The sequence below is a fragment of the Cupressus sempervirens genome, chromosome 2, assembly GCF_028749045.1.
Source record: "Cupressus sempervirens isolate cs-2001-9-10 chromosome 2, ASM2874904v1, whole genome shotgun sequence".
Lineage (NCBI taxonomy): Eukaryota > Viridiplantae > Streptophyta > Pinopsida > Cupressales > Cupressaceae > Cupressus > Cupressus sempervirens.
This window is the reverse complement of record NC_143119.1, coordinates 268,704,354-268,728,846: the sequence shown is the minus strand read 5'-3', so window position 1 is coordinate 268,728,846 and position 24,493 is coordinate 268,704,354. Positions and strand designations below refer to the sequence as shown.

The following is a 24,493-nucleotide window of genomic DNA, read 5'->3' as shown; positions in this document are numbered from 1 at the left end:
GATTTGTCCTTTGCATCTCATCTTGCCCACAAAAATTCCTAGAGAAGTGACTCCTAGTTAAGCTATACTTTATATTGTTTTCAATCTCTATTGATTTCATGAATGCCTAATGCAAAGTCTTAGGTTCTTTATCTCTCAATAGGTAACTCATCTTTTTATTAGATGCATCAAGATAAACCACTAAACACACTTGATCATCTAGCTTACACTTTTCAAGAATATCATTTAAAACCTGTGCAAATCTGATGTTAAATTTAGGAACTAATTCATCATTCCTAATTTGGATCTTCAAGAACTTATCAAAATAATCGAAGATGCTTACTTTTTCCCCAAACTACTTCATGAAAGCTGAAAGTAACTCATCCCAAGATGAAATAGAATATGTTGACAGAATGGAAAACCAATCCCTAGCATCATCTTCTAAAGTTTTAATGAACAACTTCATGTGCACATCTTTATGAGAAATTTCATAGTCACCCATTAAGTCAATGAACACTAAACATGATGACTGGCTAAAATTTCATGGTTCCTGTCAACTTTAGGCAAATACTTTTTGGGATTATATGGTATAGAGTTTTGGAAACCATGAATGCCATCAAAATTTAGTGGCATATATCTCTTGGCAAAGATAGATCTACAAATTTTATCCATGAACTGCATATTAGGTGAAGGGAAATTTGATATTTCTCACAAACTTAAAACTCATTCACCATAATTACTTTTAGAATTTGTAACTTGTAGCAAATCTAAAATTTTATACCAATTCAAAGCTTCAAACATACTTCAAAATGCAAAAACACTTTTTCTGAATCTATCTCTCACAAAGTATGTTGAAATGTACCAAACCAATCTCCTACTTAGTGCTGAAAATACCACTTAATGGAGAAAATTTTGTAAAGCTTACTTTCATGTAAATGAAATCAAATGACAGTGGAAAATGCCTTTTAATTTTGATTCTTACAAACTACTTCAATGCTACAAATAATAGTATATTCAAATCTCATTTGGAGTTGGTAAGTTTTGCACTACATCCATTACAACGTTTTCACTCATTGTCAAGAATCTTGAGATAAATTCTTCAAATCTACATTCCAACTATTATTTCCATCAAAATACCTTTACATTCACAATGCACTAGTACAGAGATATGACTTTGAGTCACCACTCACTTAGTGAGGAAAGATTTACCAAACTTCTAGATCATAACAAGCTGGTCCAAGATTTACAATAGGGATTTGAAAACTTTATACAACAAGTTGGGAATTTCACACTCTTGACAAAGTGAAAGAACTTGACATTAACTCTAAATTCTAACAGCAACTTATCAAAACATTTAAATGACATCAATATAACAATCATTGTAATCCTTTCAAAACTACTACTATCGAGAATAAGGCACAACTGGGAGACATGAATCTTTAGTAGAGAAATGGAAAACACCTCATAACCTTTCTTTTGTAGAAAATTATTCCTGATGTATTGAATCTTTTTCAAATTCCCAAGGTTTGTCTATCACACAAATTCTGAAAATGTTATTTATACTAGAGATTCTAGTACTTTAAACAAGGAATTTCTTCATAGACTCCCTAGCAGAGTCACCATTTTGTTGGTGTTCTGAAACACCTTTCCATATTACCTTGATGAGACAAAAATACATTTAGGGGCAACTAATTCCATCCTTGACATACCCTTTCAAAAACTTGGCCAACTATAAGGCTAGACCCTAGTTCTACTTCAGGCTCTACGAAACCTAGGCGGATGTACCTCAGATTCACTTATATGGTACCAGTGCAATTAAACATATAATATGAACCTATCAGTAGTAGATGAAACTCTTATTTCTCCTATTGACTCATTTAATAACATAGATCTACAATAGGTAAATGCAAGACAATGCAATTCATAAGCTGAGTGAGGGCATTCTATTCTAGCTCTTCAAACATAAAATATAAAGATGATTTGAATTTGATTTGATTTTATGTAAGTGGGGAAAGTAGATGAAAACCAAGTGTAGAAAACAAGCTAATGATCCTATAGTTGATCAGTGCATCATCCAGTGGGAAAATTCACAAATCTCTTTCATGCATTTTGGATATCTAAAACACATATGCTATGCTAAGACTCTAGATCTATCCATTTACCTTGTAAATTGGATATCAAAGTTCAATATAAATCTCATTCTTACCTGATATCCTCCTCAATACACCTGCAACCTTGTTGATTTCCCTAAAACATTTACATAACTCATTGAATTATAAGCAACAATGAAAAAACATATTGCTTTAAGGGACTGCAACTATGATCTAGAATCTTTGTTCAAATATCATAAAAAATTGCAAATCGATGATAAAGGAGACAAGATTTGAAATGAAACTCAACACCTATTTTTCTTTTTATTGATTTCCTTAAAATAATACGTCAAAAATGCATGAAATTGACTCACAAGATACCTAATAAACTAGACTGTACAATAAACATATGTTTTCATACAAGAGAGAAAATGGTGGGAATGAGAAATTGATGGGATGTGAAGGGGTATCACAGCCAAAGCATAGCTTCATGGTCTTGAACTAGCACATCCCAGATACTTTCCATTTAGACTTCATCAATTCCATGAACCCATTTCTACTTTAGTTTCCAAGTCCTAACATTTTTCAACCCTAGATGAAAGAGAGAAAATACATATATAGGATGAAAGAATTCAATCCTAACCTAGAGATATTTTCATTTCCTCTTCCATTGCACAAAAGGTCTAATTCTTCCATCATGACACCAACTTCAATCTTAAAATTCATCATAGCTGAAAAACAAAACATTCCTTACAACTTAAAACTAGAGCCAAATCATACCAAAATGGCATAGTATCCTCAAAATTAACCTAGAAAATGTTTTACCATGTGTTTTTACCAGGCTTGTAACTATATTTTCAATTTCACTAGTTTCACTGAGAAGGCCCAAATTTCACATTTCTGCCTATAACTTGAGCCAGTGACTTCCTATGTGAAAACAAACTCCAGAATTAGAAAGTTTGTATTCTCCTAATTTTGACGATATACAATATGCCTATATTCACCTATTGCGGACTCCCAGAATCTTGATTTGAAAATCAATCTCATGCTAGGCTTCAAAAATTGCATTCAGCAAACATTTAACTTTTTCAAAAGTTAAAATATAGCTTTAAATTCAAATCTTGTTAAAAAAATTTACCCTACACATGATTTCTGGGAGAACATTTTTAAAAATATTATTTTTAGAACCTGTCCCTCACTTTTCAATATGGGTCAAACTTAGTTTAACCAACCTTGACACATGTCATCACTAGATTGGCTTGTTTCCTACATAGTCACCTAGCAACCTCTATCTAGGTACCATGTGGCACCATTTTATTGGCTTCCTATTTTACCACATCATCATGCCACATCATCATGCCATACCATCAGTTGCTATGTTGCTATCCCAATCAATATTCTATCATCATTGTGACATAACAACCTTGCAACACATGTCATTTTATGCCATGTCAGTACCTCAGGAAGCACACCACATCTAAAGCCTCTACCATGTGTCAATTTTTTATTTGTCCACCTCACTAACAGTTACCACCCATTCACTATCCACCTCAACTTGACACATCATCGCCACATGGTCATTCGCCATGTTGCATGATTAACTACCTTGCAACTTTGCCTTAGTGACATAGTGACTACCGTTAGATCTACCACATGGCATGATCTGGTTCATTTGGAATCTAGTCGCCACATCACTGTGTGGTTGGTTCTTGGATGTCATGTGTCTCTCTTAGGTTTTTCTTGAAGGCTCTAGTCAACTAAGGATGTCAGCATGTTTATTCAAAAAAAAATTTCCTCCAAATCTAGCTAGTTGGGACCCATGCACAAGTTGGGCCTACCAAAAGCCTTTGTTTCTTTAAGTAACTTTATCTATTGAGTTGAATACTATTTAAACATTAGTAAACTCCTCTCATGGATGCATGTGGGATAAAGTTTTTCATTATCTCTGCCCCTACTCATCCCTACATTTTAAACATTATGTCTTTGAATGCTCTGAATACTGGTGTTATGGATGGTGGGTGGCTCCAAATTTAAAATCTCCTCCCTCCTTAACATAGGCTGGAGCAATCTCAAGTTGGTGTCTCCTTTCTAGAGAGGGAGGTAATGCTCATACCATCAATGTGGGCCTTTCACTCTTCATGCCATGGCTTCAACTCCTCACATAGCTTCCTTTGATGGTGCCTTCCATTTTGGATGGGATGAATGGAGTGTTAGAAATATTTGAAATGCAGCTCTCCACAAGAACCTTTCCATTAATGGTGGGTGTTATTGGAAACCCATTAGAGTTAGTGTAGTTATTGCTATTATCAGTGTAGTTAGGTTTGTCCTTAAGCTTCAGCAAGCTTGTTATGTAATTCTCTAATGGAGAGTTGATCTATTCGCAATTGGGTATGTACACAGATGGAGCTATAGAAACCTTGCTTGAAAACTATGGGTGAGTTGCATGCCCACGAGATGAATTTAAATCCCACTTCATTGTTCACATCTATTTTGAAGGCCTTTCATAACAAAATTCTCTTTTACAAGGCCCCTCCGTTGCTCCCTACCACTAATATTTTCTTGCTTTGCCTCCTCACTTTCCAATGTGGGACAATTTTTGATCCCCTATCATGGCCTCTCCATTCCCTTCCAGTGGCTTCCTCCTACTTTTATGCTTGTGCTCTCTCCCATTTTCAATGTGAGGGCTCTTATGTGATTTCTCTATGTGATGCTCGTGAGCGTGATTGAGACTATGATTTGAGAGATCGAGCCCAAGATTATGAGGTTAGTGATTGACATGAAAAGTATGTTCTTCATAAGTGAACTTCATACATTCTACCATGATCAAGACACCTTACTATTGAAAGGGGTCAGACCCATACATAGCAACAACCAACTTTTTCACAGCTTATGATCAGAAATCTAAACATCAACAGCTGTAAATTTTGAGTTATCTACATGAACATCTTATGCTCCAAGATTTTTTAGAGCTTCTCCTTCTGATGTATCCAAATAAGGTATGTTTCTTTTTAGACAATGATTGGCAAGTTGGAAATAAATGGAGTCTTTTTTCCCTGTCAATGGTAGTCTCATTGCTATTTAATTTCTTTATTTTGTTAAGTTTATTGAGGTATAGACAAGTCTTATTCTTATATAGAGGGAAAGATCCACATCCTCCCCTTCATAAAATGAACTCCATGAAATGACTCAAATCCATCTAGCATCTGTTGTAGGGCTGAGATTCTTGGGACAATCAATGGAAACGCTCCATATTTGGCTATCAAATCCATGTGGTACTTTCCTTTGCATGATATAGAACAACTTGCCACTAATCCATCATAGTAATACTTTAAGACTCCTCTTGGAGTGTGATGTGGTCTCATATTAAAATTTTAATGATTACAATCATTATAACTCTCTCATTTAGAAGATTTTTAATCCCCAATATACCTTATCACTTTGATACAATTTAGTCAGTCCCCAAAGTGGGTCCAACTAAGAAAATTTCATTTTCAAACAACTAAATCCTCAGAGTGGCCTACTGAACATCTAGAATTGAAAACCATATGACCTCTAAACCATCCATTAAAACTCATTTTCTAACTTCTCCTAAAAACTATCAGTTTCATGACAAGAGGTCCTATGATTGGCCTTAAAAACTAACATCAACACCTAACCAAGCTCTGAAATTAGACATACTAATTTTCTATTATGTACACTCTTACCCTGTTGAATCTCATCTCATGAAAAATTGTCAGTCCAAAGATATTAACTATCAAAGTTTCCTTTTTAGAATTACCTACAAGAAAACATGTCAGAAAACAATAAATTGTGTTCAGATTCGATTCTAAAAATAGGGCAAACTAATGCTTGGGGAAATGAAAATTGGAGTGTTGGTTCACTATCATGAGGATAGTATAAATCTTCAATTATGGCTCATGAAAAATAATAGGATGCATTTGGAAAATGGTCAAAGAAGGCTACTCAGAATTTGAAGACTGAAAACAATGGCATAAAACATTTTTTTGCAAATGGAATGGACCTAGGAAAGCATGCAGATGGATTCATCAAGACTTGCAAATTTGGCATACTCAAAGTATTTAAAGAGGAGAACATAGTGGTACAATCCATTTTATCTCACCTATCATGGGTTTAGAGTTATGATATCACAAACAGGGGTACTGACCATTCTGCCTTTCTTGACACTAGTAAAAATTTAGAAATTGCATTTGGAATCATGTTTGAAAATTGATCAAATGGATTTTTCATAATCTCAAAATTGAAATGTAGCAAGTCTCTAACCTCTAAAATGCAATGCAAAATGAATTTTCTCATTTTAGTTGTTTGGGTCAAAGTTATAATAAGTCAAATAGGGCCTCCCAAAATTTTGAACAATTCACATCAGAATGACAACAATAAATTAGCAACTTTGAGGGATTCAAAACCTAGTCAAACTTATTCAAAATGACTCAAAATCTGAAACATAGGTTCTCTAATATGGACACTAAATGCTCCCAAAGTGGAGAGTTATGAAACATTACTAGGTGCAAGATATTCAATTGCAAACATAGCCTCTTGTCATTGTTTGACACTTGAGCAAAAATGCAGAATTGGACATTGCTCAAAATGGGACTTCACAGAATGGCTCAGAATTGAAATTTATCTTCATGGAACACATAATCATACTAAATTCATGGTGCTAGAAAAATTAAACACCTATTAGGCCTCACAAGTATAGTTGGGTATGCATGCATTAAAAGGAACTTATAGGGCTTGATTTTTCAATGGTACTCAAAATCAGAGCTTCAATTTTGAGTCCCAACATGGCTAGCAAAGGATATTCTTGTTTTGGAATATTAAGCTTAATTGGTTTATCTATTGGTTCTAACTAATTGAGATGATGAATATTAGTTATTCTAAGTTGTGTATGAGCAGACTTGACAATATGAAAGATATAAGTATAAGGTCAAGTTGTGGATTCAAAAAAATAGTGTGAATATATTAAAGATTTAATGATAAAGAAAGGAAGAAAATTTGAAGTATGAGAAGAATATCCTTGAGGAGAAGAAAATATATATTCAATTAGGAAGGATCAAGTACAAACCAGATTCAAGATTTGTAATTCACAATTTAGTTGTATTCAAATTGGGTCATCTCATTGTTACTCTCTAACCATTGTAGTAGTGATCTAAATCTCGTAATAGAGTTGTCTTAATAGTTATTTGTAAACCCTCTAACAAGTCAGAAATTTTTTTGAATTTTTTAAAGACCTCTAACAAGGTCACTCCTATTAGGGTGATTAAATCCTCTAACAAGGTCACACCTATTAATGTGTTTTGTAACTATTAACAAGGTTGGCTCCTAATAGGGATCACTTCAGAAGAGTGAAAATAGTAACTAGTTGCAATTGGTGGTTTTCCAAAATTGAGTTTCCATGTTAAATCCTAGTGTCAATTGTGTTCATGCTATTTTCTTTTATGTGTTTGCAACCAAGTTAAAGTAGTGATAATCATAGATAACATCTAAAGATTTGCATGTTAATACTTATCAAGCATATTTAGTATTTACTGAGTTATAGCATTTTATGTGTGTTTACCAAGCATCAACAGTACTCAGCTCTCAAAATTTATTTTGTACTAACATCCAAGGGATCTGAGATTTATTTTAGTGGTAACTGATTCACCCCTCCCCTCTCAGTTACTCCTCTTATATTTCCAAAAAATACAAGAATAAAATAACTTAAAAGACTTGCCCTATTTTCTAAAATAACTTGTCCATCATTGTACAAATGTTAACATCATGTTCATGATGGATCCTTGAGTGTGATCTCAACATATGTAACTAATTCCAGTAACAATCCTTGTCAGTCATTTGAACATACAGATGGAATGTCTCATCTATTCTATAATAATGATCATGTGAAGATAAAAACTAAATCCATTTCACTAATGAATTCCTTTTTGAGAAAGAAATGGTAAAATTAAATCCACTCATCTCAACAGATGTTCAAATTGGAAAATGCAACAATAAAAAACTTAAACACTTATCTTGTTTTCTAAAAGAACTTGTCCATGTCAATACGCTTTTTTCAATGAGGAATTATTGAATATGTTAGATGTATAAGATTTAAAAAAAACATAATTGATTCCAAAAGCAATCTTTAGAATACTAAAATAGTGATACTCATAAAAGTTAAAGCTTGTCAATATTTTTTGGAATCTAACTCATGGTTCTAAGCATTGAAAGATTACTTTAACATGTAGTAGATTCAGTAATGCCCATCACTTAGAAAAACCTAATTTTCAAATATAAGAACAACTATACTTACCACAAGACTCAAAACTAAAAACTATTTGAAGAAAAGAGGTTTTCATTTCAAGGTTTTCTCATAAATATGATAGGAAGAATACCTATTTGTTGATCCTACCATGGTGAAGTAAGGTTGGATTGAGCACATCAACTCTATTGGTGGTCGCAATGACAATTACTCTAGTGTTTCCTCCAAATCCATCCATTTTAGTAAGTAAATGATTTAGGGTTTGCTCCCTCTTATCATTTTCTCCACCAATACTAGTCCCTCTTTTTCTTCCCATAGAATCAAGCTCATCAATAAATATAATTCAAGGAGAATTCTCCTTGTTCTTCTTGAATAGATCATGAACCCTAGAAGCCTCCACACCTACAAACATCTCTATAAAATCAAACCTAGAAATTGACAAGAAGGGAACCCCTATTTCACTAGCTATAGCATTTTCTAGTAGGGTTTTACTAGTTCTTGGAGGACCAACTAATAGAACTACATTGGGAATCCTTTCTTCCACTACCGTAAACTTCTCAAGCCTTTTCAAAAATTCTACAATCTCCTCAAAATCCTGCATGGCCTCATGAACCCCAACAACATCATCAAAAGTTACACTAACATGAGGCTCCAACTAAAAATTTTCCCTAGATCTTCCTAACCCTAAGGAAAACCTAGTCCCCTAGGACCTCCTAGACCACTTTGAGACCTTCTAGAGAATATCAATAAAGTACCAATCAAAATCAAAGGAAAGGATAAGTTATCAAATAGATTAAAGATGACATCCCACACATCTTCTTGCAATGGATGGGTAGAAAAATTTACAACTTTCTCCTTCAATTTTTTGATCAATTCATGGCTTGTCCCTCGAAATTACACTTAGACTCTTTGTATCTTATTCCCATCTTAGGAGACACTAATTCCATAATACGCACCATTTCATTCTAAGAAATGTCCATTTTTCTCACTTGATCTTTGTCTAAATACTCAAAAAATCTTGAGTAAGATCATATTTGCATCATTTATTGTTGAAACTTAATATGGAAAAAATTAGGGTTTATGTAGACAAAGAATTCAAATTTGATTGAGAACTATTGTGGATCGGCTACTGTTTAGGTAGAAAAAGACATTGGAAGGAAGGGATGGCTTGAAAACATCATTCCATATCTAATGTGGTTTGCATGACATGTTAGAATCAAATAAAAATCATGATGTAACCTCATCTAATTCAAGGATGGATGTTTATGATGCTCTGGATAAATTCAAAACATTTATTTGATATGTATCAAAAAAGTAAGAAAGGGAAAAGTGGCATTGAATGCTCATAGGGGGAAGAGGACTGCCAAGTCTGATGAAAATAAATGAAGGAATCCTTTAACCAAATGGATTACCCTGTGCTCTCTATGAAGATTTATTTTTCATGGGTCTATTTTTATGGTGAATATACTAGCATTATATATTTATTTATTTATTTATTTTATTTTTTATTTATTTTTTAATTTTATTTTTTTATAAAAAAAATTATTTTGAATTAAAAGAAGCCAAAAACTAGGAGGCTAGCCCATAAAACTCTCAAATTAGTGATCCACTAGCAAATTACCACTAACCAAAATTACACCCTACCACTTATAACACAAAAAAATTGTTTGAAAACATAGCTAAAAGAATACTAGAACTAAAAAAAAACTAAGGAAACATAAAAACAAAGGCATTACCACCTTAAACCCAACAAAGTTCAACAACCAACAAAAAGACAACATAAAAAAATAGGAGGAAAGAGCCCTAAGGCTTCTTGGCATCCTTCCTCCCCAGGAGGATATTAGCCCAATCTTCTGCAAGGAAGTCAAACAACATCTTGGAGTCTTCCTTTTGAAAATCACCCTCCTAGTCTTTAAGCAAGTGTAGCATCATAGCAATAGCATGTGTCACCTTGATAGTAAATTTAGTCAAGATATGCATTCTTTCCTCCAGAGCATAAATTCTTTCCCACATTTCATTGTTAGCCATCTTTTGGACCTCCACGGTGACCTCTTGCTTGTCACAATGATAGCCATCCACTTGCTCCTTAGTGACATCCTACACAATTGAGGGGTTAGCATTATCTTTGGAAGAAACCCTAACAAAAGAGGATATCATAATAGGGGAGGCTACCCTATCTATAGTTTTAGGGAACTGGTCCCAAGTTAAGTCCACACATCCCAACCCACTAGTGGCTGAAACAATCATTATTTCTATCTTCTCTTTAGTCCCACCTCCTAAGCCAAATTGTGAGGAAACCTCCACTTCCTCCTACTCCATGTTCCCCTCACCAAAATTTGAAGCCTTCTCTTTGATCCTTTTTTAAGGATGGCCCATGTCCTTTGAATCTAACTCCTCCTCCTATGAGGCTCCTGATCTTAGTTTCCTTTGAGCATTTGATTTTACAATTCTCCTAGACCTCCTCCTATCACCCATCCCCTCATCCTTTGACTCCTCTAGTTCCTTATCTTTACCTTTATCTAACTTCTATTTTTTACCCAAGGGGGTAGGCTTCAACTCAATAAGGGACCCACTAGGCAAAGGCTATGGGGTAGGGGCTCTAGGGTTGTGATTCTAAGGGGGACCTATTGGGACCAAGGGTTGGGGTGAGCAAGAATATCAATCTCAAGAATCCTATGAGGGACCAAAGTAAGGTGAAATTGATATAATCAGAACATCAACCCTTGATGTAGACTGGTATAATTAACACCCTTCCTCATTTTTTCTTTTAAATCAATAATTGTATCCTCTAAATCATGTAATAGAAAGCAAGGAACAAAAATTAAGTCACGGTGGTGAAAATGGTTTAGGAGATGAAAATGATAGTAATAATAGACACCATACTTCCCTTCCAAAGTTAGGTACTTCATCAACATTAGACAGACATCATTCCATGGCTTAGGGAGCTTCTCTCGCATAAATCCTCCTCTATCTTGAATAGTTTCCTCCCCTTCCAAGAAGAATCATTGCAGACTCACTTCATTAGCCACCCTTGTCACTTTTTCCCATTTCCTTTCCCTTTATAGAAAGACTCATTGCCAAAGAGATGACTTCCTTAGAGATATGAAATGAGATGCCATTAATCGTGACTTGTTGGTCCTCCCAAGAATTGACAAACTATAGGGAACAATTTTCATCGTACTCATTCAACACCTCCATAAATGGGATGAAACCACCTTCCTTCAGCATGTAGCACACCAATGGCTTCCTAGCATTCTCCTTTATCATAGAAGGCTCAATTCTTAAAAAATCTCTTGCCATCTCTGCAATTTTCCCTAAAACTCTATTCTTCTCCCAAAACAAAAGCAATTACTAAGAATGAAGTCACACTTAGGCATAAAAATAATAGCCCATAAGTGAGCATTAAGGCCTTTATTGTTAATAATAGTAGCATTCCATCTGGACATAAATGTCACATGTCAATTGCCTCTACCTCTTCTCCAATCTTTTCCATCATTCCCAATACTCTCAAACCATTTAAAATTTGAACTTTTACCCATCCCAATGTACAAGGACACACACAAAAAAATCATTAAAAATCCTTTCATCTCAAACTTGAAAATTCTTTCTTTTTTGGGCTATGCAAATTTATTACCACAAGTACATTTTCTGCCACTCCTTGCCATCTATCCATAATGACTCTATCCTATCTGCCTACTCAGCAACAAGTCACAAAAATTTTAAATGATCCTCCAACTAGATTTTATCATGCTTGATTTCTTTAATCACTAAATCTCTTACCAAATTTGGCAAGGCATTAAATTCCCTCCAACATCTTAGCCCCTTCACATTTAAGCCTAAAGCTGCCATTCCATTTTCCACCCTATTTCCCTCCCAAAAAATATGATTTAATTCAAATCTATTTAAAATAACTAATAATTGTCTGATGTCTTCTATAAAACATTTAATAGCTCACCCTTCCTTCATGATACCTTTAAAAGTCTCTATAATGATTTTATAGTCACCTTTAATCACCACATTTTCCCATCCCACACTAATCACCAATTTTAGACCCCAATAAAGAGCCATTGCTTCCACAATATTGTTGGACACTTTCCCTAGCTGTCTAGTATAAGTCAATAGCATCCTACCCTTGCTATCTCTAATTATACCTCCACCCATTGATCTATCCTTTCTGGCAGTGCCATCAAAGTTGAGCTTGACCCAGTTCTCTATTGGGGGTTTCCATCATGTCCTTCTCCTTGCCAATAGATTGGAATTATCAATCTCCATTATCCCCTCCTCCAAACTCCAACACTTGGAAATTCTGATATCCAGCTATTTAGGGGGGAACATCGACTTTCTCCACCTATTGCACTTCATGTTCTCAACCAGAATTTTGCAAATATTGTCCACAAAAACCTCCTCACTTCTTTCTTCATTCCTAAATTCTCTATTATTTCTCTCCTTCCAAATACTCTAGAAAACATGGGGGGATTACATTCCACATATTGACAAGGAAGGGTGAGGAAAAGGACCATGCCAACTCTCAACAAATTGCTTGAATCCCTTATTAAACACCCAGGTTACCTCCAACTTCTATAGTAGCCTCCCCCAAACATTATAAGTATAATTAAAATGAAGGAACAAATGGGTAAAATTCTCCTCCACTTTCTTACATAAATAGCATCTATTGGATAATTGAAAACCCCTTTTCATAAGGTTATCAGTAGTGAGTATTTTCCCATGAATGGTTGTCCACCAGAAAATATTAATATTTAGGATTAAATGATTAAACCATATATTCCCCCAGTAAGTATGCTCTAAGGCTTTATCAAACATTAAATTATAAGTAGATCTTATAGAGAATTCCCCCGTCGAAGTAGCCTTCCAAATGAATGCATCATTCTAGTCTACTCCTATATTTTGTACCCTTCAAGTAGACCATTCAGCTCTTCAATCATCTCCTTGCCATCTAAAGCATTCTATTGCAATTTCACCCTTTTCCACTTCCTCCCTAGGCCAATAAAATCAACAAACTTATTCCCCATCTGCTCCTCAAGGTGATCCTGAAGGGACCCATACTTTGTTCTTGTTAAAGGTTTATTAGTAAGCCACTGATCCTCCCAAAAATTAATGTAATTAGAATTATCCACTAGCCACCTCACACCTTCTTTCAAGAGAGTTATATTTCTCACAATATTTCCCCAAATCTATTCCCATTGGAATATCATTTCTCCAGGTGCAGTGAGAGAATTTCAAATTTCTCAAATACTTGGCTTTTAGAATTTTACACCAATTTTCCTCCTCCTTCATCAGGTTTCACCCCACCTTAGTGGGAAGCACATTATTCAAATCAGATATCCTTCTCACTCCCAAGCCTCTTTTTCTCTTAGGTTTACATATTGTTTCCCAGCTTACCAAGTTTAACCTATTCTTCTCACTTCCTCCTGACCAAAGGAAGTTACATTGTATTTTTTCCAATTTGTCTGCCATACACTTAGTAATTTTGAACAACAATAGAAAATACATAGGTAATCCTTGGAGGGATGAAATTAGAATCTAAAACTTACCCACACTACTCAAATTTTTACCTTTCCACCCAATCAACTTCTTTTCCATTTTTTCCAAAATGGTATTCCAAAAGTTGTTACATACATCTTTCACCATTAAAGGAAGGCCCAAATACGTGTCAAGTAACAAAGTAGTATTACACCCCAAAATATTTAAGATCCTTCACTGAATATTAGGAGGGGTGTTGAAGAAGAACACCTTACTTTTATCCAAATTAATTTTCTATCCCTCATTGACCACATAAACTTCCAAGAAAAATTTTCATGCCCTAGCTTCACCCATAGAGGATTCCCCACTTAGGAAGGTGTCATCCACAAACTATTGAATCACCTTTGGTGGAAGCATGGAGGTAGGCTTAATGCCTTTCATCACCCCCCTTTCCATCTTTCTCAAGAACACCCTTCCCAACACTTCAACTACCATGATAAAAAAGTAGAGAGAGAGAGGGTCACCCTGTCTTAGTCCCCTCTCCCACCAAAGTTCTCCCAAGGTGAATGATTCACCAACACTGAGTAATTAATAGTTTCAACCATTGATTTAACCATCCTTATAACCTTTTGATCTACATTTCTATGAAAATATTTTGGTGTGGTATTTTTTAATCTATATTTTCACAATAATTCATTTATATATGTATTCCAATGCTTCACCTTTGTGAGCCTTACCTAGATCCAATGAACAAGTGTTTCATTTATTCTCACGAGAGATGGATTCATATATGAATCACTACTCATGATAAATGGATCAATGAGTTTGACTCAAAAACTATGGAGTTAAATCTTGATAGCAATATCACAAATCTCTTTCTACCATATTATAACAACATTGTCCTACATGTTATGGGATAGAGATTAAAAAAATGTATAAATCTAATAAATTATGAGCTCATATATACCGATACATTTTTTTATCAATAAATGGGCAAAGCCTTGTATTATATTAAAGAAATAATAAATAATTACAAAATTCTTTGTTCTAATGGGCACTGGTAGGAAAGTATAGAGAAAGAAAACCTCCAGTCTAGCTCGGGACCGAAGTCCTTTATTATACAAAAATAAAAGAGGAATACCCCAATAAGAAAATTGATCAAAAATTTTCATAAATTTTTACATACATTTATATTTTAGTAATTTTATTGTTGATAATCCACTAGCACTCTAACAAATGTCACCTAGTGTTTGGAGTAAGAGCCCTAATTACATAAGAAACACCACAAACTAACCACCAAACGATGTTAATTGTTAATCCAAAATTAGAATATAATCAAAGACCATATCATTATAATCCAAAGAGGGAGTAAACTAAAAGGGAGCCATTATGATCTAATGTGTAATCCTTAATTGAAAATAAGAGTTACCATATCTCAGCAAATAACCACTCTCTTGAGTTTGATAATAATTGGATGATTAAAAGTTTGTGTCTAGATTGATTAATAGATTAAATTGTAAAGAAATAAGGGTTAAGGTACTCTTCTACTGATTTTGAGGAGTGTTAATAATAGTTGTACTGTGTTTTTCTTTATTATAATGTTACCCATATTCCATTTTAATTTTGAGATCTTTAAGTATGATTAAAATATTGTTTGCTCATGCCAAGTTATAGCCTTGTAATTTGGATTAAAAAGTATGATGATTATCAAATATTAAAATTAGTGATAGATTACAAACTCACAGAAGGCATTCTAGATGGCAGCGTCAAATTTGAATCAAGATAAACTAAATATAGTTTTCATATTAATATTGTCTAAATTATAAAAAATAATCTATCTAACCCTAATTACCCAAAAACTATCCTAACTGTCTATGTAGAGTGCAATACAACAACATCTACTAAACTTTATACATTATATATGTTGCCAAGAGAAAATGCAGCCAAGTCGTATCTGAAACTTTTTACATTATATATGCTATCAAGGGAAAATACATCCAAACCATACCTCAAAATCTATCAACTAACTACAATAATATTAGCTTCAAAGCTATAGTGACAAAAGAGGGAAAAAACCATAACAAAGATGTAGGTTCACCCACAGACCTGGTTAAGCTTCTTGGTTCCATTTCTTGAAGAACATGAAAATTTCAGTGGCTTCCTAAAGGTTTTTTGCCCTTGAACCCAAAGGAAATTCATAAGTGTTCCTAGTCCTGCTTGACCTGTCATAGTTGGGTAGGTAGAATTCAATTGCATCCAAGTCAGAAAAGTTCACCTTCGGGTGAATGTAGGCATAAAAAGCTTGTAGGTAATTCATGAGCCAATCCCTTATTGGGTCCTCTATGATAGCTTGCCAATGCAATAATAATTGAACACTTGCCTCCATTCTTGACCATTCTCTATAAAAGAGGATGTTGTCTCAAATAACCAAACTAGGGCATTTAAGGCATCTAGCTAGTTCTGGGCTTCCTAACTAGTACTCCATATAGGCCTCTAGCAAAGGGATTTTTATTTTATCATCAATTTTCAATACTAATTCCTCCAAACCTATCAACCAACTCAGGTCGAATAGATTGAGGGTTAATCTGATAATGTCCCATTTTGCTACTTTGACCCTTGCTAAGCATCCTATCCATAACCCTAGTATATCACTATTGGTTCACCATGAGTATTCATAATTGAAAACCCATTCCCCTAGGACCCTACTAATAGCCACTCTACTCATGTCATCAATGGGTTGAAATAGTCAGTTCCATCTTTCCAGCTTAACAGGGCCACAAAATGTCATTGTTTTATTTTCAAAGGCATGGTACAGGCAGATGTTAGTTTCCATAATGTGGAAGCTATACATTGCCTATTGCTAGAAAAGAGGGGTAAAAATGATGAAACTAAACTCCAAAAAGGTTTATTATAATATCTAGAAAGAAGGATCTAGAACTACACAAGGTGATGCCATTTCTATGTTCTTCGGATGATGATTTCCCTTTCAAGTCATAATTGAAGTGTCACTTTGATACATTTTATTTCTATAAGGTTGATATTAAGTGATCATAGAAATGTGAGCCAATATTTGCACCAATTTGGGAAATCATAAAGCCAAGTGTCAAGGGAAATGATTTTGGAGAGTCTTCAAAAAATACATGAACTAGCTATGATTAAATGTTAAGATGTGTGCTCCATCTGTACCTATGTTAGCTAGATAATCTTCTTTAGTGTTGCCTTTTCTAAATATATGGGAGAATCTAACTTATTTTAATCCTTCCAATAATTTTAAAGTTGCTTCCAATCAAGAATTTATAATCCATTTTGGAGTTTTTTCCCTTTCTGAGTGCAGTTATGACTATTTGTGAATCTTCTTCAATTATAATTTTCTTAATTATTAACTTGATACAAATTTTTAGTCCTTCTTCTATTGCTTCTAATTCCACCATGTTATTTGATGTAACTCCTAGAGGTTTTCTCTTTTAGCTATCTAGTTTCTTGTTTCTTCCCTAACTATACATCTTATTCTTGCCTTGCCAGGATTACCTCTAAAGGCCCCATCAAAATTCAATTTCTTCCAACCTTTCAGGGGTGGTTCCCATTTACATTCTTTTCTAGCCATTTTACTATTCTTCATGTATGTTAGGGGTGGATTGATTAGAATTTTTTTATTTTTATTTTTAGCATCCCATTCTATGAATGTGCCTTCTTCTATCATCTTTTTTCTTAAGTTTCTATTTATAACTTCCACTATATTAGCTTCAATTTTATTGCAGAGCAATAGTATATTTACCTCTTTGTCTTGAAAGATCTATCTATTTCTCTCTTTCCATATCTCCCATACTAAAACTATTGGGGTGATGTTCCAGAGTTTTCCATATGCTTTCTTGTTTGTATGTTTCGGCCATCCAATTATATGATCTTGCCATTTTTTTGGTAGGGCGCTAACCAATTTAGTTCAGATTTGAGCCAGATCCAATACTCCTTCACAAATTTACATTGATATAGGAGGTTCTCTACAATTTTTGATTCTTCTTTGCATAAAATACATCTTGATGGGACTTCTAATCCCATTTTTCTAATTATGTCCGCTGTGAGGATTCTTTTTTGGATAGTTGACCAAAGGAAGATACTAGCTTTGGGAAGCCCTATTGGATCCCTGTGAGAGTAATTATTTATTTACACTTATTAATTAAATCACTTTGATTTAATTAAATAAGTTTCTTATTACTCTAGTTTTCTTAAGCTATCTCATAGGTGTATATAATTAATATTTTATATTAATTATAATGTGCAACATAGCTTTTTTAGGCTTTAGGTTACCCTTTTTGGGTTTTGATCTCCTTTTATAAGGATTGATATCTTTGTAATTAATTGAATCTGTTGAATAATATTTTTCTTCATTTGAATACAATTTGCATGATTTTCATATCAAACCCTTACCTCTTTGTGTCTTTTTCTTCTTTGTGATAGGTTTTGTACGTGCAGGTATTCTTGGGATTCATGGATTTGATTGGCATATTTGCTCAAATCCTACATGGTATCAAAGCCAGATCTACTATACCTTGTTCGATATTTGGAGAAAAGAAAGAATAAGGGTTTGGCAGATTAGATCTAGTGTTTTTCAAGTTTTTTCTAAGAAAATAGGGGGGTTAGTATTTTTGGATCTGTTTGAGGCCAAACAGACATCACAGAGGGATTAAGAAGGAGTCCAAACCCCTGTTTCCATATAAAATTTGTCCATTTTGGACAACATTGATCCAAGAGGCAAAAAAAATTTCCTAGCAAGGCTATACGGCCTCTGCATGCACTCTGAGGTGAAGAAATTTATTAAAATCACCAAAAAAAATTTAAAAATGGTTTTAACTATGTGGCGATTAGCAAACCATAGCGGAGCCACTAGCGATCACCACTACAGTCATCGCTAGCAGTTACTATTGGCAGTCTGCCAGCAGCCTGCAGTGGCTCCACTGGTGGCCCCTACCATATCCCTACTATAATGACACCCTATGGTGGCCCTCTTCCACCCTAGCCACTACTCCATTGGCAGTGCGGGGGTGGCCCATTTTTTCATTTTTTTTATTATTCTTTTTGTATCTCCAGGGACTCTGTTGGTTTTTTCTCCGTAACTTGAGCATACAGATGTATTTTTTTTATCCAAAAAATGTGTCAAAAGGCTAGTTCTAAGACAAAGACATTGGTGTAGGTTTTTTTGGGTTTTTATGTAGTTTGGTTTCCTATTTTGGCAGTCAAAGCTAGATTTTTTTTGCACTCTGGGAGGCGTATCTTGAGCATTCGATCTCTAATTTAGGACTTCTTTATATTGTTGGAAATTTGTTTCCACATTCTTTCCAGTGATGTTGGTTTTTGTTCTAGATTTTGCTCCAAGCACATTTTATTTAGTCTTCTATGTTTTTGCATTCTAGTGGATATCCTGGTTGTTTTAGGTCTAGGGATCAATTTTATTGCTTCAAATGATTCATTTTGGGCTGTATTATCTTTTCTATCAACTTTTGTCTCTTTTGATCATTGTTGATATTATTTGTAAGCATTTTTATGCAAACACACTGAGATAAAGTGCCACTCTTGCATTTTGGGTTCATGAACATTGTTTTGAGATAGTTGTACTTGCACTATTTTATAAAGTGCCATGGGGGGATAGTTGTTTGCCACTTTTGTGCCCTCTTCCTTTTTTTCCCCATGCAGTGTCAGTGACATGTGCCTTTATAGGTGTTTGTACCTCTTACTCTCTCTCATTGCTCTTGGTTCTTTCTGCAGAGGATTTTGGCCCACTTTTTCATTTGCCTGTCACCTCACCCTGTCTGCATTAAGGGGGGATTATTCTATTGTTTCTAATGCTTCCTTGATTTGATGGTTCGTTAGTGTGACCTATATATTTAGTACATGATCCTATATACTAGGTGATTGCAGTGGCTAGCTACCTATGCATTTCAGTGAGATAGATCATCTACTATATAGACATTCTCAGTTTGTGCCTTCTATTTCCATGGAGGTTCTAGAGATCAATAGTTTCTTTTTTATAGAGTTTGTGGCTTCTTCATGCTTTAGTGGTTTTCTTCATGATCACTCTTTGTTCCTATCTTTTGGAACATTCTTTGCTATCTCTTTTTGGATTAGGTTTTTTCCCATGTGGTTTTCTCTATTTCTCCATTTCATAGAGATTTTTTGTGATTGGGTACCTCATCGGGCCTTGTTGCCGGGACCCATTTTCCTGCTTTCATAGTTGTGCTAGGTTATCTTACCTTCTAAGCTTCTCTTATGGGGGGGTGTTAGAGTAATTTTTTTTTACACTTATTAATTAAATTACTTTAATTTAATTAAATAATTTTTCTATTACTCTAGTTTTCTTAAGCTATCTCATAGGTGCATATAATTAATATTTTATCTTAATTATAATGTGCAACCTAGCTTTTTTAGGCTTTAGGTTACACTTTTTGGGTTTCGATCTCTTTTTATAAGGATTGATCTCTTTGTAATTAATTTAATCCATTGAATAATATTTTTCTTCATCTAGCTACAATTTTCATGTTTTTTAGATCAAACTGTTACCTCTTCTTGTCTTTTTCTTCTCCGTGATATATTTTGTACATGTAGATATTCTTGGGCTTCATGGATTTGATTGGTATATTTTCTCAAATCCTACAATCCCAAAATAGGTTCATTGGGATGTTTAATGTTTCCCATCTCTGTGAGTTATTTATTTGTTTATATCCTTCTTTGACTTTATAGTTTTGATCGTTAGATGTTGCCCAGATAAGCCTATCCTCCCTATTTTTAACTCTGATCGGCCTATCTTTCAAAATATTTTCCAGGGTCTCCTGATCTATCTGATTCAAAGCCACAATTAGCTAAGGATTTCCATTCCAAAGAGGTTTCTATGTGGGCTTATGTTACTCTAATGTAATCTTTAATTTTGGAGCCCCGACTATTTTTTAAATGACTTATGACATTGTGATTCAGACCTAATTTTACAAGGGGGGTAACCATTCCAAGAGTCTTCCCAAAATAACACTTTATCTCCTTTCCCCATATCCCAAGTTGTATATTTGATTATGAGGAGACAACACTTCATTAAGAAATTCCAAGTTGTCAAACCTCTGGGGGGGATTCCTTGTTCTAAATAATGAGGTGCTTTCATTTACATTTAGGTATTTTTTGTATAAAATTCTAGCCCATTTACTATCTCTTTCTTGATACATTCTCCAAACTTGTTTTTCTCCTAAAGCTTCATTCTGCCATTCTAGGCTTTTTATTTCTAGACCTCCTACTTCTTTAGGTCTACATATTTTCTCCCATTTTATTAATGCTACTTTATTTTTGTCTTCTAAGCCATTCCAAAAGATTTCTAACTTTTCTACATTAATTTTTTGACTGGAAGCTTCAGTGTAATTGTTCAGGATATTTTTAAAATGGTTTGATTCTTTCTTAGTACTTACTCTGGTGAGAATTGTGTCATCAAAAAACTAATGGTGAGTGGTATTTTCCACATTTTTGGTGACCTTTACTCCTAAGATTTTATTTTGAAGTTGTGTTATTTTGATCGCTCTTCCAAAGGATTCAGCCATAATGATAAATAGGAAAGGGAAAATAGGGTCACCTTGTCTAATCCCCCTTGATATACTAAAGAATCCTTCTAGGGTCCCATTGATGAGGATTGATATTTTAGGGGTGGAGATACATTGAAAGATGATATTTATCCATTATTTTGAAAAATCAAAAGCTTCGAGAGATTTACATAAGAATCTCCAGTCAAATTTACTAAGATTTTTGTATATCTAATTTTAGTAATAGATATGCTACACTATTTTTTATTGTTGAATGGATTTTTTCTTGGATGATTGAGATGCCATCTAGGATAGATCTCCTAGGTACAAAACTTGTTTTTTCTTCTGGTTTTAACTTAGGGAGAAAATTGTTAAGGTGATTAGCTAAGGTTTTCGAGAATACTTTTGTATATAGTGTTGCAAAGAGCTATAGGTCTATAGTCTCTTGGTTCTTCACTCTTATTTTTCTTGGGTATAAGAGTCAAAAAGGTGTGATTAATTTTTGCTTGAAGTGTTCCTCCATTCCTGGATGCTTCAAATTTTCCATAAATCTTCTCCTATTATCTCCCAACATTGTTGAAAGAAGAAAGCTTGAAATGCATTAGGTCCAGGAGATTTGTCTAGGTTGATATTAAAAAGAGCCATTTTGATTTCTTGTAGTGTGAATGGTTTATTGAGAATTTTGTTATCATCAGGTGTAATAACCTTGGGTATAGTTTTCAGCATTTCTTCTTGTTTTGATCTATTAGATGTTTCATAATTATTGAGAATATCTTTAAAGTGTTCCATGAAAATTTTTGCTACATTGTCTAAATTATCAGTAAGTACTCCTTGCTTGTTTTTGATTTTTGGTATATTGTTATATTCCCTATGGTGTAAGGTGTTGTTATGAATGTATTTCATATTCCAGTCTCCTTTTGCCAGCCATTTTTCTTTGGATTTTTGCTTCCACTTTAGTTCTTCTTTGGCCAATATATCTTCTTGTTTTATTAAGTATTCTTTTTCTAGTTGGTAGGTTTTATTATTCATTCCTTTTTCCAATATAACTTCTTTGTTTAATTTTTCCAATTTCTCTTCTATATCTAAGTTTTCTTTAAATATGTTTTTGAATTGTGCATTGTTCCATTTTAGTATCTTTTCTTTTATACTCTTAAGTTTGGATACAAAGAAGAACATTTTATATCCCTGACATTGTTCTTCTTGCCACCATTTTTTTATATTATTCATAATGTTTTTATCCATGAACCACATCTTTCCACATTTGAATGGGTTTCTACTAGGTTTGGTTTGTTCTTTGATTTTGATTTCGATCGAAAAATGATCTGATCTTGCCATAGGTAGAATTTTTACCTTGATCTCTTTATTCAGGTTGCATAATTCTCCTTTAAAGAAAAATCTATCCAATCTTTCTACTATGTAGCTAAAGCCTTTTCTTCTATTATTCCAAGTATACACTCCATCAGATGTTGGAATGGCAATGATAGAGTTCCTATCTATCCATTCTTTGAAATCTTCTATAGCTCTAGACATTGTTCTGGCCCCACCATATTTTTTATCTCTATTTAAAATTTCATTTTAAATAATGATGTTCTCTTCTTGTAGTGTGCTAAGGTAGGTGTTGATCTCACTCCAGACTACTAATTTTTCTACTATTTGTATAGGTCTATAGACATTCATTACTATCATCTGTAAGTTTGTCTTGGTGCTGGAAACTCTGCTTCCCATCTAGTTTGAGTGTGAAATGATGTATTCTATACTAACTTTTTAGTTCTTCCAAATAATTCCTAGTGCTCTTGAGGCTCCTTGAGATGGTTTAAATTATAATTTCCAGATTCCTAGTTTCTTTCCTAATCTGAGGCCTTCTTCTTTTCTTAGTTTTGTTTCTTGAATTAATAGAATCTTTGTATTAAATATTGTTAGGTTATGCTTCAATAAGCATGTCTTTCTAGGGGCATTTAGGCCCCTAGCATTCCATGTAGTGATTTTTAGTGTTCCTTGGGAAGGTTCTTCCCCTTCCCTCCTTGTAGTATTTCTATTATTTTAGTTTGTTCCTTTACTTGTCCTACTACTTCCCTTAACTCTTTCAATGATTTGCATCCTCTTTTTTGTTTTTGTTTGCCACAAATGGGTGTCTTTATGCCTTCCTGATTCATTACTATAACCAAGTTTTCCAAATTTGTTTGGTTGATTACTCTATTTGCAATTTTAGATTCTTCTATTATCTATTTTTCCTCTATTAGGATTTCTTGGATAATTTGGTTACTTATTTGGTCCTCTTCTATTTCTAGGTTTTTCCCTTCTTCCTCCAATCTTTTGTCTATTGTTTTGTTCTTCCTAGAGGTGCTTTCCACAAAAGGTCCATAATCCTCCCATATTTCCTCTACTTAATTTTCTTGTTCTTCTTTCTGCATGCTTTTTTGCTTATCTATATGTTCTATTCCTGATGCCACTTTTCCTATATCTATCTCCTTCCTAGATTCCTCTCTATCCCAATTGAACATATCCTTTTTGTTACTTGGTTTCTGATAGAATTTATAGCTCTTCTTTTTTTCTTTTTTCTTGATAGTTATATTACACAATTGTGTTGAATCTGTTGGTGGAATACTTGGACTTTGTTCTTTCTTCTTCAATGTTTGATCTTGTTCTTGATTTATTTCTCGTTCTTGTTCAATTTCTCTATGGATCCCTTTTTCTAACTAATTGTTACAAATCTCTTCCTCTGCTAGTTTAAATTATGTATTACTTCTACTTGGTATTTCCTCCTCTGCATCTTTCTCCAAAATTCCCTTACCTTTGTGTATTATATTATTAGCTTCTATTATGATGCATTGATCTTCCAGATCATTCTGTAATAGCAAGATCTCATGAGTGAGCATCTTTATTTTTTTGACATTGATCTCTATCTCATCTATTGAGTCCACCTTTTTTTTGTAGTCCTGACATTTTCTATATTTTTCTAGTGAATGTTGATAATCAGTGTTTGTCATTCATCCATGTTCTGCCTTCTTTTTCCCTTTCAGAATCCTCTATTTGGGTCTCTTGGTTTATATCTACTTTCTTTATGTCTTTATTTTTGTCCTTCTCTGGTATTCTTTTCGCCATGTTTTCCTCTAGTTTTCCATCCTTTTTCCTACCTTCCC

At 34.0% G+C, this 24,493-nt stretch overlaps 1 pseudogene; it reads right to left on the bottom strand.

The window, feature by feature from the left end:
- Positions 1-9,347, bottom strand: part of LOC149572090 (ATP-dependent zinc metalloprotease FTSH 2, chloroplastic-like) — a 35,007-nt pseudogene extending 25,660 nt beyond the window's left edge.
- Between the last annotated feature and the right edge of the window lie 15,146 nt (positions 9,348-24,493).